The sequence below is a fragment of the Camellia sinensis genome, chromosome 8 (assembly GCF_055761805.1).
Source record: "Camellia sinensis isolate YWXY chromosome 8, ASM5576180v1, whole genome shotgun sequence".
NCBI lineage: Eukaryota > Viridiplantae > Streptophyta > Magnoliopsida > Ericales > Theaceae > Camellia > Camellia sinensis.
The window spans coordinates 174,509,284-174,523,542 of record NC_138968.1 but is presented as its reverse complement, the minus strand read 5'-3'; the positions used below and the strand labels follow the sequence as shown (position 1 = coordinate 174,523,542).

The window sequence follows — 14,259 nt, the reverse complement described above, 5'->3', positions numbered from 1 at the left end:
CGCGATGCCTTGAATTGTTCAGCCGTTTGTGTAAGCCAAGACAATAGATTTCACACAAAATATCTTCTAACACATCGTGGTTCTCACTGTTGTGTTCATTTTGGCCTTGAACGCGCCTGGTTTTCATAAGTGTTTCTAGAGAATTTAGCCTTTGCATTCTCATAGAACCGGCCCCAGTTCAACACTCATATAGGTGATTCTTATTGTGAGTATCTCTTTATACTCGTCTTGATTTTATGCCTTAATCAAGATATAAGTAATCATTAAAAGCAAAGTTTATCCTTATACCCCTGCAGACAACATATGTTGCAGATATCACTCTCACCATAGGAATGAGTAGGAATATTAAATCCCTTGGTGATTTCTGGCGAGCCATACATAACTTAGTTGTCCCTTTGAACTTAGTTCTTGGGATCTCCAGTCATATAAGTAGGGTTACCATTATGACGACTCTTATGTAATAGGCTTTAATCCCATCCCCTTCGATGAACTATACACTAGCTCTTTTGTCAAACCTTTTGTTAACGGATCTGCAATATTCTCTTTAGATTTGATATAATCTATTGAGATTATTCCGTTTGACAACAATTGCCTTACGGTATTATGTCGACGACGTATATGTCGTGACTTACCGTTATACATGTGATTCTGTGCCCTGCCTATTGCAGATTGACTATCACAATGAATGCAAATAGCTGGCACAGGTTTTGGCCACATTGGAATGTCTTCTAAGAAGTGACGAAGCCATTCTGCTTCTTCACCTGCTTTGTCTAAAGCAATGAACTCGGATTCCATTGTGGATCGTGCGATGCAAGTTTGTTTCGTGGACTTCCAAGAAACAGCAGCGCTTCCTAGAGTAAAGACATATCCACTAGTGGATTTTGAATCTTTAGTATCCGATATCCAATTGGCATCACAATAGCCTTCGAGTACTGCTGGATATCGAGTAAAGTTCAAACCATGATCACGAGTAAATCTTAGATATCTAAGAACTCGAATGATCGCTTTCCAATGGTCTTCTCCAGGGTTACTAGTGTACCTACTCAATTTACTGATAGCATAAGCTATATCAGGACGAGTACAATTCATTAGGTACATTAGGCTTCCAATGATTTGGGAGTATTTTAACTGAGACACTGCATCACCTTTATTTTTTGATAAATAAAGACTGATGTCTACAGGTGTTCTAGCTAAATTCAAATCATCCTTGATAAATTTATCAAGAATTTTCTCAATATAATGAGATTGAGATAATGCATATCCGTCAGATGTTTTAGTAATTTTCATTCCTAATATAACATCTGCGACCCCCATATCTTTCATATCAAATCTTTTGTTAAGCATCTGCTTAGTTGATTTGATCATGTTTTGACTGCTTCCAATGATAAGTATGTCATCCACATAAAGACAAACTATGACATATCCTTGGTCAGTGTTTTTAACATAGACGCATTTGTCACATTCGTTTATCTTAAACCCATTAGTAAGCATTGCATGATCAAATTTTTCATGCCATTGCTTAGGTGCTTGTTTTAATCCATAAAGGGATTTTACAAGTCGACAAACTTTCTTTTCTTGCCCTGATACTACAAACCCTTCGGGTTGTTCCATATAGATCTCTTCATTTAGATCACCGTTTAAGAAAGCTGTCTTAACATCCATTTGATGTATTTCTAAATTAAACAACGCTGCTATAGCAATAAGCATGCGAATGGATGTTATTCTTGTCACAGGGGAATATGTGTCAAAATAGTCCAGACCTTCTTTTTGTCTGTAACCTTTAACAACAAGTCTTGCTTTATACTTATCAATTGAACCATCTGCTTTCATTTTTCTCTTGAATATCCATTTATATCCAAGAGGTTTAGAACCTGGTGGAAGATCCACCAATTCCCAAGTATGATTTTGCATAATGGATTCAATTTCATTATTAACAGCCTCTTTCCACAAAGGTGCTTCAGGACCTGTCATTGCTGCCTTAAAGCTTTGAGGTTCATTTTCTAACAAGTATGTCAGAAAATCTGGACCAAAGGATTTTGATGTTCTCGCTCTTTTACTTCGTCTTGGTTCATCATTAGTTAAATCCTGTTGGTCGAGACTATTATTAGTCTCTTGTGTTTGATTGTCATTAGTCTCTTGACTTTGTGTACAATCATAAGTTCTTTTCTGTGAACTTAATTCCTGTCCTTTCTTGTAAGGAAAGACATGTTCAAAAAACACAGCATTCCTTGACTCTATAATAGTGTTCACATTTATATCAGGTATATCTGATTTATAAGTCAGAAACCGATATGCACTACTATTCTGAGCATAACCAATAAACACACAATCTACTGTTTTTGGTCCAATTTTAGTCTTTTTAGGAACAGGTACTTCAACTTTTGCCAAACACCCCCACACTTTTAAGTATTTGTAGGAAGGTGGTCGACCTTTCCACAATTCATAAGGAATGCTTTTGGTTTTCTTGTGGGGTATTCTATTAAGAACATAATTAGCAGACAATATTGATTCCCCCCACAAGTTCTGTGGTAAGCCTGAACTTAGTAACATGGCATTCATCATTTCTTTTAGAGTTCTATTCTTCCTTTCAGCAATTCCATTTTGCTGTGGAGAATAAGGGGCTGTAGTTTGGTGAATAATGCCATGTTGTGCACAAAATTCATTTAATGGTGCATTATATTCACCACCCCTATCACTTCTAACCATTTTAATGGTTTTACCAAGTTGATTTTCAACTTCTGTTTTGTAGAGTTTAAACATTTCTAAGGCTTCATCTTTACTTCTAAGTAAATAAACATAACAATATCTTGTGCAATCATCGATAAATGTTATGAAATACTTTTTGCCACCTCTAGTTTGAATAAACTTTAAATCACATACATCAGTGTGAATTAATTCTAGAGGTTCGGTTTTTCTTTCAACCGATTTAAATGGAGCCTTAGTTAGTTTCGCTTCTACACAAATTTCACATTTATGATTAGGATTAATTTCAAACTTTGGTATATAATCTAAACCAATTAATCTACGCAAAGCATCAAAATTCACATGTCCTAATCTACCATGCCATAAATTTGACTCAAGAATATAAACAAAAGATGTGTTATTCTTATTCATAGCAACTTTCGGTACAACCGTCATTACATTTAACTTAAAGAGACCATCACTCATGTATCCCTTACCAACATACATACCACTCTTTGTTAATACAAACTTATCAGACTCAAATACAAGCCTAAAACCATTTTTACTTAACAAAGACCCAGAAACTAAATTCTTCCGGATGTCAGGTACATGTAGTACGTTGTTGAGGGTTAGTTCTTTCCCTGATGTCATCTTCAAGATTACTTTCCCTTGTCCAGCCACAGCAGAAGTAGAAGAATTTCCCATGAAAAGTTGTTCACCATTTGCAGCCTCATTGTAGGTAGTGAACATCTTCTTGTCCGCACATATGTGACGAGTTGCTCCAGTGTCAACCCACCACTCTTTGGGATTTCCAACCAAGTTAGCCTCAGACACCACAGCAGAAAGGTTGATGTCATTCACTCCGTTTATCTTAAACCCATTAGTAAGCATTGCATGATCAAATTTTTCATGCCATTGAAACCGGGAAGGGCCCTGTTTGGATGAACAAATAATCCAAACCAATTTAATTTGAATTATGGATTTTATTTTAATAAAAAATAAAATTAAATTCAAATGTTTTTGGCCCAAAAAGATTAGAAGCCCAACCCAACCCCAAGCCCAGGCCCAGCCCGCCCGACCGACCGGACGGCCGCCGGCGGCGGCGCGCGCGCGTGTGTGGTGATTTTTTGGGTCCAATGGGTCTAGCCCATTTTGCCCATAACCTCTCCCTCTAAAACACTTGGGTACCCCTTGGGGCACACCCCAAGTATCTCACCCTAAGCCTTATAAACCCTTTCAAAACCTCCCACCAAATCAATGTGGGACAAGCCAATTTACAACCTTAAGGAATTTCCACCAAAACTCCATTTCCATGGAGCACACTTTGGCTTCAATTTCCCATTCACTTGGTAATGGTTTTGAGCAACCAAATATACCACGTGAATCACAACGCGGCATAGAACGCGTTACCACTTTGACCCGAGTAAATCGACACTCGGGGCCCACCTAAAAAATAGACCGAACTTAGGAAAAAATTCTGGTTTTATCCAGAATTTTATAACCATTCCAACAGCAGCAATGTGAAAAACTTATGTGCTTCATTGTAATGTCCAATGCGTAACAAGTTTAGAGCCCCTAACAGATCTCCTTATCTAGAATTTGATGATCTGATCATGTTAGCACAGTACAGGTCTGGCCAAAAAGAATAATAGGATTCAAAGAACAAGACTTTTCATTCAAGTTTATCTCCTCAATCTTCAAAATGCAAGTAAATTTTTTGAGTTAACACCTTCCAGCATGGGGTGAAAAATAATTCTGCTTTCCATTTTTTGTTGCACAATTACCTAAAAAAAAAAATTGAAAAAAAAAATAAAAAATTGGCCATTTCCATGTTTGTAGGCATGTATGTGGCATAGAATTCTTCTTGATTGGAGTTGTAGATGTAGAAATTATGCCACGAGCAAATTAACAAATTAACTTCTAGATGCATGTCTTAAGACTCTTTAACAACTAGTTGAAACAAAAGTCCCATTGTTGGATTGTCAGACAGTTATGGCTTACCCGCAAAAAAAGGCTAAGATAAGTAATTTTTTTTATTTTATTTTATTGAACTTCACTTCCAAATAGCATGCATGAAACATAGTTTTTACTTCCTGATGGGTCGTTTTACACACCAAAAATGAATACTAAATTGTACCAATTCCTTAGAATAATGGAAAGTTCAGGTATTGATCCATAGGGACAAATGTGAAATTAAACTAATTTAATTGTTAAATTCCTAAATTAATTTTGATCAAAAAGATGATGTTTATAGACTACTAATAATTAAAAGAAACTAAGAGATTAAACTAGCAATTAAAATTAAAGTTGGAGATACTGATTTTTTGGAAAAGCCTAGGGTAATAAATTCACCACTAGCTACATAAATAAGGTCTTAATTTGGAAATCAATTATGTTACGGTTCGAACCAAATAATATTTCACAACTACAAGTTTGAAGCATTGATCAAGAGAATGATCACATTCAATGTATAGGCACGAACCATCTCAAGTAGCATGAGTCGTTCACTCTAAACTAGGGTAGCAACATGACTCGTCCCTCGTAGTATGGCTCGTCTCATACCTTGAATATGAAAGAAAAGAAAACCATTGCATGGAAAACATTCAACACTCACAAAATGTAGAATACTTAAAGAAAATATTGGAAAATATATTTACAAATTTCTTGAACACTATACAGCTTGTTCAAACCATTACATAATCAAAAACCAAAAGGAAAACCTATTTACTTGGTTAGGGTTTCATCAAAGTCCTAGAAATAGAAGAACTAGCCACTCATGGAGGAGTGGGAAGAGGTAGAGGAAGAGAAAACCACCATCGAAGATTCTTCTTGAAGTTTGAAACCCTTCTCTTCAAAACCCTAGCTCCTTCTATCTTTTGGAAATTTTCAGAACCCTATTCCAGCCTCCTTTTTCCTCTTTTATTCCCAATCAGACGAAGTCAAAATTTCATGCACGTGTCCCTAGGTTGGCCGCTCAAGCGCCCAAATTTTTTTCTCGAGCGGTTATCGGCCGCATGTACGATTAGGTCATGCCGCACGTGCGGCAAGATGGCAGTCCGAGAAATTTCATTGCTTGCGCGGAGAATTTGCTTTTGTGCCACTTTTCGCCTGAATTTGCGTGTTACTTGCCAAATCTGCACAAGTACACAAAACACATCATCTTTGCCAAATAATCATAATTCAAAGACTATAAATATAACTTAAGTGGCCTCAATGTAGTACCTTTCGACCTACATCACTTCCATATTGCATTCAAGATAAGATGAATCCCAATGTGAATTCTATGTGCAGTGATCTTTCATATAACAACTTTAGCTCAACAAGGAATTCAATTTGCCAAGAAAATGTGTAAGAATCTCTTATCTTATTTAATAACTATTATAATCTCTCTAAAATCTTGTGTGCACCAGCTCAACTTTTCACTTCCTCTATTTTTTACAGGAACTTGTTTGAAAGCTCTTCAGAGGACAATGCTGCGTAAATTTCTAAAACTTCTGAACAAATTCATTCATAATATTTTTTGTTGCTTTCATAATATGTTTAGGCAGTGTTTCAGTTCATTTCATTCTTATCTGACCTATATTCTAATATGATATGATGCTGACTGGTTCATGATCTCATGTTGTTCTGTCAGTGGAATTCTTTCTTGCGATCATGGCTCTCGCTGTCCACGAAGTAAGTAGAAATATTATTTATTTCATTGTATTGATAGTTTGACCTGTTAACTCTGGGTCATATTCTTCTTCTTTTTCTTTTATTTTTTACCACTGACTTATCATCTCCCTTCTAAAGCATTTACCTGTTTTTAAGGCTTACAGACTTAGGCATTGGAAACTGAAAATATGGTGTTGTGATTCTATTGGACCTGTTACAAGGTGTAGCAAAAATGATGGCTTAAAGAAGCTATAGATTGCATGTACTTAGATTTTTAAAAATGTGATGAGTGTCTTTAGATTAAAATGTAAAAGGAATTCTTTCCTAGATTTCTTTATTTCTGATCTTTCTATTTATTTCACTTTGTTGAAAGGTATCTAGTTACGTTTTTGTGTCAGATTGGTCCTCCTTCCATATAAATTGTGGTGGAAGTGAAGTAGTTGTTGATGGAAAAACATATGAAGAAGATACAAATTCAGCAGGGTCTTCAAGGCTTTTCATAAGCAAAACTAATTGGGCATTTAGTAGCACTGGTGTCTTTCTGTTTGATCATCGCCCTTTAAAGACATACATTTGGACAAATACTTCAAGGCTCTCTATGAAGAATTCCGAGTTATACATGAATGCACGGCTTTCTCCCCTATCCCTGACTTACTATGGTTTCTGTCTACAAAATGGAAACTATACTGTAAGCCTTTACTTTGCAGAGATCATGTTTACTGATGATAAAACATATGCCAGCCTTGGAAGACGCATATTTGATGTTTACATTCAGGTAACATTAGATTTTCACACCCATAAAATTGACGTAGAAAGGTTTCTTTTCCTCATATTATATTTTTGTTAACTGATTTTGAAGTGGTACTCTTAAAGGAGATGTTGCCCGTCTTAATCGCCATGTATTTTAGCATTCGATTTTTCATCGATTACTCTAAGAAATGATTTTTTTTTTTTGGCAAGATTAACATAGCAGAGCCCTGCCAAAGTAAATTTAAACAGTTACCTTCAGCATATGGTGTTCTTTTGTGATTGTATTAAGTTGCTGCAGGGAAAGCGAGTGCTGAAGGATTTTAATATTGAACATGAAGCAGGTGGGGTTGATACGGAAACCATAAAAAAATTTACAGCAAATGTGACTAAAAGCACATTAGATATACGATTCTATTGGGCAGGAAGAGGGACAACCTCGATCCCTTTCAAAGGAGTATACGGTCCTCTTATTTCAGCCATTTCTGTGAATCCTAGTAAGTTGTACAACTTCTACTACCTTCTTTTTTCTTGTGTTAATGATTCGGGATTGACCTCATCTAGCCGTTAGCAACTTAACAAATTTCACATTTATCTACATCATGCATCGATTGTACTAAACCATGACTATATTCACAATGTGGAAATTAAATTGTGTTTACACTTATTTAAATGAAATGGTTAGAGTTTGTTATAACAAACTCTAACTGCTTTCCTAACTACTTTACAATTGTATTACCATCTCTCTTATACTTATACAACTCTTTCTCTCTCTCTCTTGTTGCTTCAGAACTCACAGCTTTAGTTGTATAAGAGAACATATTTTCTACTGTGGCTTAGGTAGCTTATCATCCCCCCTCAAAGTAATGGGATTACGCAGAACCATTAGTTTGTCTATGAGATAATGAAACCTGGAAGAGGTTAAGGGCTTGGTGAATATATCAGCCAGTTGATCAGCAGTAGGGATGTAAGATAAAGCAACTTTCTTAGAAACAACTTGTTTCCTAATAAAATGGCAATCCATTTCAATGTGTTTTTCATGGAGAAAGCAGTGTGCATGTGAGTGATGAGAGAATGAATGACCAAAGGATCACTACCAGTTAGTAAAATGTCATCAACATAGATGAGTAAAATGGTAATATGAGCAGGAGTGTGTCTGACAAACAAAGAAGAGTTAGAGGAACTAAGCTTGAAGCCTTGGCCAAGTAAAAATGAAGAAAATGTGGAATACCAAGCGCGAGGGGCTTGTTTAAGACCATACAGAGCTTTTTGAAGCTTGCAAACATGATGAGGAAATGCTGAGTCAATAAAACCTCGTGGCTGAACCATGTAGACCTCTTCCTCAAGTGTACCATGCAAAAAAGCATTAGATATATCAAGTTGTTTAAGTGGCCATTGATGCTGAAGAACTAGACAGATGAGAATGCGAATTGTGGGTTGTTTGGCAACTAGGCTGAAGGTATCTTGAAAATCCACACCCTCTTGTTGCATATAGCTTTTAGCCACCAACCGAGCCTTGTATTTGGCAATGGTTCCATCAGAATTTTTCTTCATATGAAATACCCACTTACAACCAATGGAAGTTTTGTGAGAGGGAAGATGGACTAACTTCCAAGTGCCTTGTTTGTGATGAGCAAGAAACTCCTTAGTCATAGGAGCAGTCCAAAGAGGAGATTGCAAAGCCTGAGTAGCATTAGTGGGCTCAGTAAGAGTAAGATCAAGAGAAGGAGCGTGAGTAAGATGAGAGGCTTTAGACTAAGGTAGCAGAAGAAGAGGGAGCTGCAGGTGTAGAGGAAATAGGTAAATGAATTTGAATAGAAGAAATGAGAATAGGAGAGGAAGTAGACAGAGGTGGCTGAAAAGAAAGAGAAGTAGGTTGAGAGGCAGTAGGGTAAGGAGAGGCATCAGTGTAAATGACAGCAGCAGGCTGAGCTACAGTAGTAGATTGAAGTACAGAAGTAGGTTGAGTAGAGGCAGCAACAGGTTGAGCAGATGCAGTATACTGAACTACAGGCTTAGACAGAAAAGAAGGAGGCTGAAGAACAGATGATGAAGGTCTAGAAATAGGAGATAGAACAGAATTAGACTAGAAAAGGGACTGAATAGCAGGCAAAGAGGAAGAATCAGTCCACTGAAGGGAAAAAGGGAAACAGGTCTCATTGAAAATGACATGTCTAGACAGATAAACTTTCCCTGAAATAGGATCCAAACATCTGTATCCTTTGGTAGTAGGATGATAACCCAAAAACACACAAGGAGTAGACCTGGGTTCTAGCTTGTGAGACACCTAAGGCCTAAGTCGAGGAAATCATTGGCATCCAAATACTTTGAGAAAATGATAATTAGGAATAGTATGAAATAAGAGTTGAAAAGGAGATTTGTGGCCAAGAGAAAGACTAGGCATCCTATTAATAAGAAAGACAGCAGTGGCCATAGCCTCAAACCAATATTTAAGGGGAAGGGAGGACTCATGAAGTAAGGTAATAGCAGTCTCAGTGATGTGCTGATGCTTCCTCTTAGCTATGCCATTTTGTTCTAGTGTATAAGGACAGGTGAGGTGATGAACAATACCATGAGTGGTCAAGTAGTCATGCATTTTAGTATTAACAAATTCAATCTTATTATCAATCCTCAAGATTTTTAAAGAAGTAGAGAACTGATTCTCAACATAAGCCTTAAACACCATAAAAGTAGAAAACACATCACTCTTAGCATAAAAGGGATAGATCCAAGAAAATCTGGTGAAATCATCAACAAACAACAAGTAGTACTTATAAGCAGAGACATAAATAGTAAATGGTCCCCAAACATCACTATGAACAAAAGAAAATGGTTGTTTAGCAGTGGAGCTAGATAGTTTGAAAGGAAGCCTATGAATTTAGCAACACTACATGGTGTACAAGCAAATTCAGTACAGTCTTTATTCTTAAAACTAGGGGATATATGCTGAGTAATATGATGAAATTTTAGAGGTGAAGGATGTCCAAGCCTTTGATGCCAAATATGGAAGGAAGTCGGTGAGGAACTATGAGCAATATGAGCTGGATGAGATTGTGGAGAAGATGAGGAAAAGTGGTAAAGACCATGCACATTAGGATCTCTATACAGAACTTGTTTCGTAAGATTGTCCTGAACAACAAAGGAATTAGCATCAAAAGTAACTGTACAATTATTATCCTTAGCTAACTGATGAACATATAAGAGTTTGGAAGAAATGTGAGGAACATGGAGAAGATTATTATGCTGAAAAGAATATTGAGGAGTAGGCAACAATCCCTTACCAATGTGTTGAATGGAACGTTTTGGCCATTTTTAACTGTCACTTGATCATGTCCTTGGTATGGATGATAGAGATGAAAATTTCCAAGGTCATTGGTGATATGATTTGTGGCAGCAGAATCAATATGCCAAGGTGTAGCAGAGGAATCTGTAGGAAAAGAAGTCTGATTCTGATTGGATGAATTTGGATTGGTTGTGCCTGAATAAGCCTTAGATAGAGGCATGGAAGGAATAGAGGATGAAGAAGATTGAGATGGCTAATAGTTGGGATCCATACGAAACCAACAATCCAAAGCAATATGATTGAAGCCTCCACATATCTGGCAACCAGAAGGATTAGAAAAACTAGGACTAGTTCCTCTAAATCTTCCTTTGCAAGATTGATTTGGTCGACTTCCTCTATATCATCCACCTCGAAAGCCACGAGAAGGATTTCTGCCTCTGTAACTAGACTATGCAGAGGAATGAGTCCTTGAATACTAAGAATAAGGTTGGGAATTCTCAGAATTTTTGGTTATAGAATAAGCAACTGTAGACTCATTTTGCAGAACAAGTTTGGCTTTGTTCTCGATATGTATGGCTTCAGAACATAGGAGAGAGCACAGATCCTCCATTGAAATAGATTCTACTCGAGCTCGGATTGCAGTCTTGAGAGCATCATACTCATCAAGTAATCCATTTAGAGTAAGAAGTACATAATCTTCATCATCAACCATTGAAGAAGCAAGTCGAAGCTGATTGGAAATCTCCTTGATCTTAGTAAAATATTCCTCCATCGTAGCACCTCTTTTTGTGGTTATTGTAGCTGATTTTTCAGATGATGAATATGAGAATAAGATAATGAAGTGTATTTCTTTTCGAGAGCACTCCAGACTTGAAGCAGTGTTGGTGATGAAGTACTGAAGAAAATACAAAAGGTGAGAGTGTTGCAGTGATGAAACTCAGAAGATGAGCATCCATTGTCTTTCATTTTAGAAATTCAGGATTTGACACAGTTGTTCCAGAGGAATCAAGAATATCAAATATAGGACAAGGTACCAAACCAGTAATGAAATCAAGAAGAGTAGTTGCTCGAAGAACATTCTAAAGCTGACTTCTCCAAATCAAAAAATTTGAAGAATCAAGCTTAACAGTGACTAATGAATTGAAATTTGTAAGAAGAAGACTTAGATTTGATGGTATAGATTGAGAATTTGAAGAAGAAGATGAAATCACCATTGTTAGACCTTGCTCGTAGGAGCTTGTAAAGGCTTTTATACCGTAGCAAAAGTTGAAACTATATTCTCAATGTGGAAATTAAATTGTGTTTACACTCATTTATATGAAATGGTTAACAAACTCTAACTGCTTTCCTAACTACTTTACAGTTGTATTGCCATCTCTCTTATATCTATACAGCTCTTTCTCTCTCTCTTGTTGCTTCAGAACTTGTGGCTTCAGTTGTATAAGAGAACATATTTTCTGTTGTGGCTTAGGTAGAATTACCTACTTATTATAATGAGTCTTCCCTTTTTCACTAAATGTCCGGTAAACAAATTACCTCAATTTAAACTATCAACCATAGTTACTAGGAGATCTCTTTGATGTATGAAACTTGTTCTATGAAAACTTGATTCTAGAAAGGAGACAAACCCAACATGAATTTTAAAGAACTTGTCATAAGCTCTTAGGAAATGTTGGAAAAACTTTCTAGAAACACTTTTATCACAACTTTTTCTATTTTTCATGCGTGCAAAGCTTATTTTTTAACAACAATATGTAACTTTTCTTGCAAGTTTCTTCATATATTGTTTAACATTAGTATTTTAATCAAGTATGAAAGTAGTCAAAGGCTTTATATTGTTATTTCAAGGCTTCTAAAATATTTGCTTTTACATATTCTACTCGATCCTATATGACCTATCATATCTAGTTTCCAATAATATTTTTTTGACCATTTTTCACGTTTCTGTTTCCCATATCTATTTCCCATAATGACAATTATGATTTCAACTATTAGCATTAGGTGATTACTTCTTTACCTTTATATGTCTGATGATTCACAAAATTGGATGCATTCATATAAATGTTGTTTCTGGAGAGCCTTCTAAAATAGTTAGGCAAACCATAATACTAATAAATGGATTTTGATGATGTTGAACCGTGAAAGGTTGAAAAAGAGGATAGTTCAATTGCTTTCATTACTTCTTTATGTTTGTTTTGATTACATTGCCAACGGAACAGATTTTCTTGCAGGCAGCAAGATATCATTCTTCTATAAATAGAAATTGACATCTCAATGGTTTTATTCATCTCAAAATGTGGTCATTTTTTGTCGGCTTTCTTATCTTTGCCGGGGTTATTGTTGGGATAGTTCCACATTCCAACTAAGCAAAATGAATTTACATTTATGTTCATTTACAATTGTTAGTTAATAAAAGTGATTTAAATTGTGGGAGTCCTTTTGAGTTTTGACTTTTGAACATGAGTAACCATGTGAGTACATGGTAATGGAATTATTTTAGTTGTATCTAAGCCTTTATTGCAATGTCAGGCAAACCAGGAAGCCAATAAATGTAAACATGATGTTTTTCTGTATATTTAAAATGTGAAGTTTAAAGAGAGAACATAGATAATAAATTATTTTCCTTTTTCCTTTTTGATTGTTTTTTGTTTGCTTGGATCCCATTCATTAATCACCTTAACAATTTCATCTTGTTGGTGTATCTGTTTTTGGGTTCATGCAGATTTTGATCCATCAGAGAATGGGAGTAATGCATCTATATCTGCAGGCAGTATAATTGGAATTGTGGTTGGAGTATTATTTGTTATCTTCCTTATGCTGGGTATTCTTTGGTGGAAAGGATGTCTACAAAACAATAATACGATGGAACATGGTATTAAAATCAACTAGACAAACTCTGGATAATTATGATAGTAATAATTATCATACTCACCATCAATGGTGTTTTTTTTTTTTAAAAAAATTCAATGTTTGTTATGTTATTTACCCGAATAAGTTATGTAAACATGTCATGGTTCAATAGTTTTTATTGTCCATAATTGTTTTTAGAATCCAAACAAGTATTTGGTTCACTGGAATAAAGGTTTGAATGGAATTGTTATTCGATTAAAATATTCATTCCCATGTTTGGTTCATTAAAAAGGAAAGAAATGTACATTCCAAATAGACTCGCCATTTACCAATTTAGGAGAATGGTCCTTCCATTGGGAGGTCCATGAATTAGGATTAATGCAAACACTACCTTAGGAATTAGGATTAATGCAATACAAGTTTGATTTGCTCATTGTGGGAGTGCTTTATTTTGACATATCCAGGTCAAGTGGGACTTTTTGATTCGAGCATAGAAGATGAGGGTGAATTTTTTTTTTTTAATGCAAATTATTAGGAATGAGCCTCTTGGCTTTATTGAATGTGCTTACTTATCTAGTTGAGCTTCTTCCACAGATCTGAAGGGTCTAGACCTACATACTGGTTCATTTACCTTAAGGCAAATTATAGCTGCCACAAAGAATTTTGATGTTGCTAATAAGATTGGAGAGGGTGGTTTTGGTGCGGTGTACAAGGTATCTTGTGGTAGATTTTCTTTTTCCTGGTGTTAATAGTAATTCAACAATTTGTAATTGACATTGTTTTGAAATGAAGGGCCTTTTATTGGATGGCACTGTGTGCTGTGAAACAGCTTTCTTCCAAATCAAATCAAGGAAATCGCGAGTTTGTGAATGAGATAGGCATGATTTCTGCCTTACAACACCCTAATTTGGTAAAGCTCTATGGATGTTGTATTGAAGGAAATCAACTATTGCTAGTATATGAGTACATGGAAAATAACAGCCTTGCTCGTGCTTTGTTTGGTAAATTTCAACCTCATGCTTCACTCAATTGCATGATCTTGG

The 14,259-nt window shown here is 35.9% G+C and overlaps 1 pseudogene across 1 annotated transcript in view; it reads left to right on the top strand.

The window, feature by feature from the left end:
- LOC114280922 (putative LRR receptor-like serine/threonine-protein kinase At1g29720) overlaps window positions 1-14,259 on the top strand; it is a 51,389-nt pseudogene that overhangs the window by 36,292 nt on the left and 838 nt on the right. Inside the window, exons 14-21 of the transcript XR_014339224.1 lie at window positions 5,974-6,030; window positions 6,124-6,159; window positions 6,317-6,357; window positions 6,735-7,111; window positions 7,385-7,580; window positions 13,089-13,238; window positions 13,811-13,929; window positions 14,009-14,217. The product of XR_014339224.1 is annotated as a putative LRR receptor-like serine/threonine-protein kinase At1g29720 (transcript). The remainder of the gene's footprint in view (window positions 1-5,973; window positions 6,031-6,123; window positions 6,160-6,316; window positions 6,358-6,734; window positions 7,112-7,384; window positions 7,581-13,088; window positions 13,239-13,810; window positions 13,930-14,008; window positions 14,218-14,259) is intronic.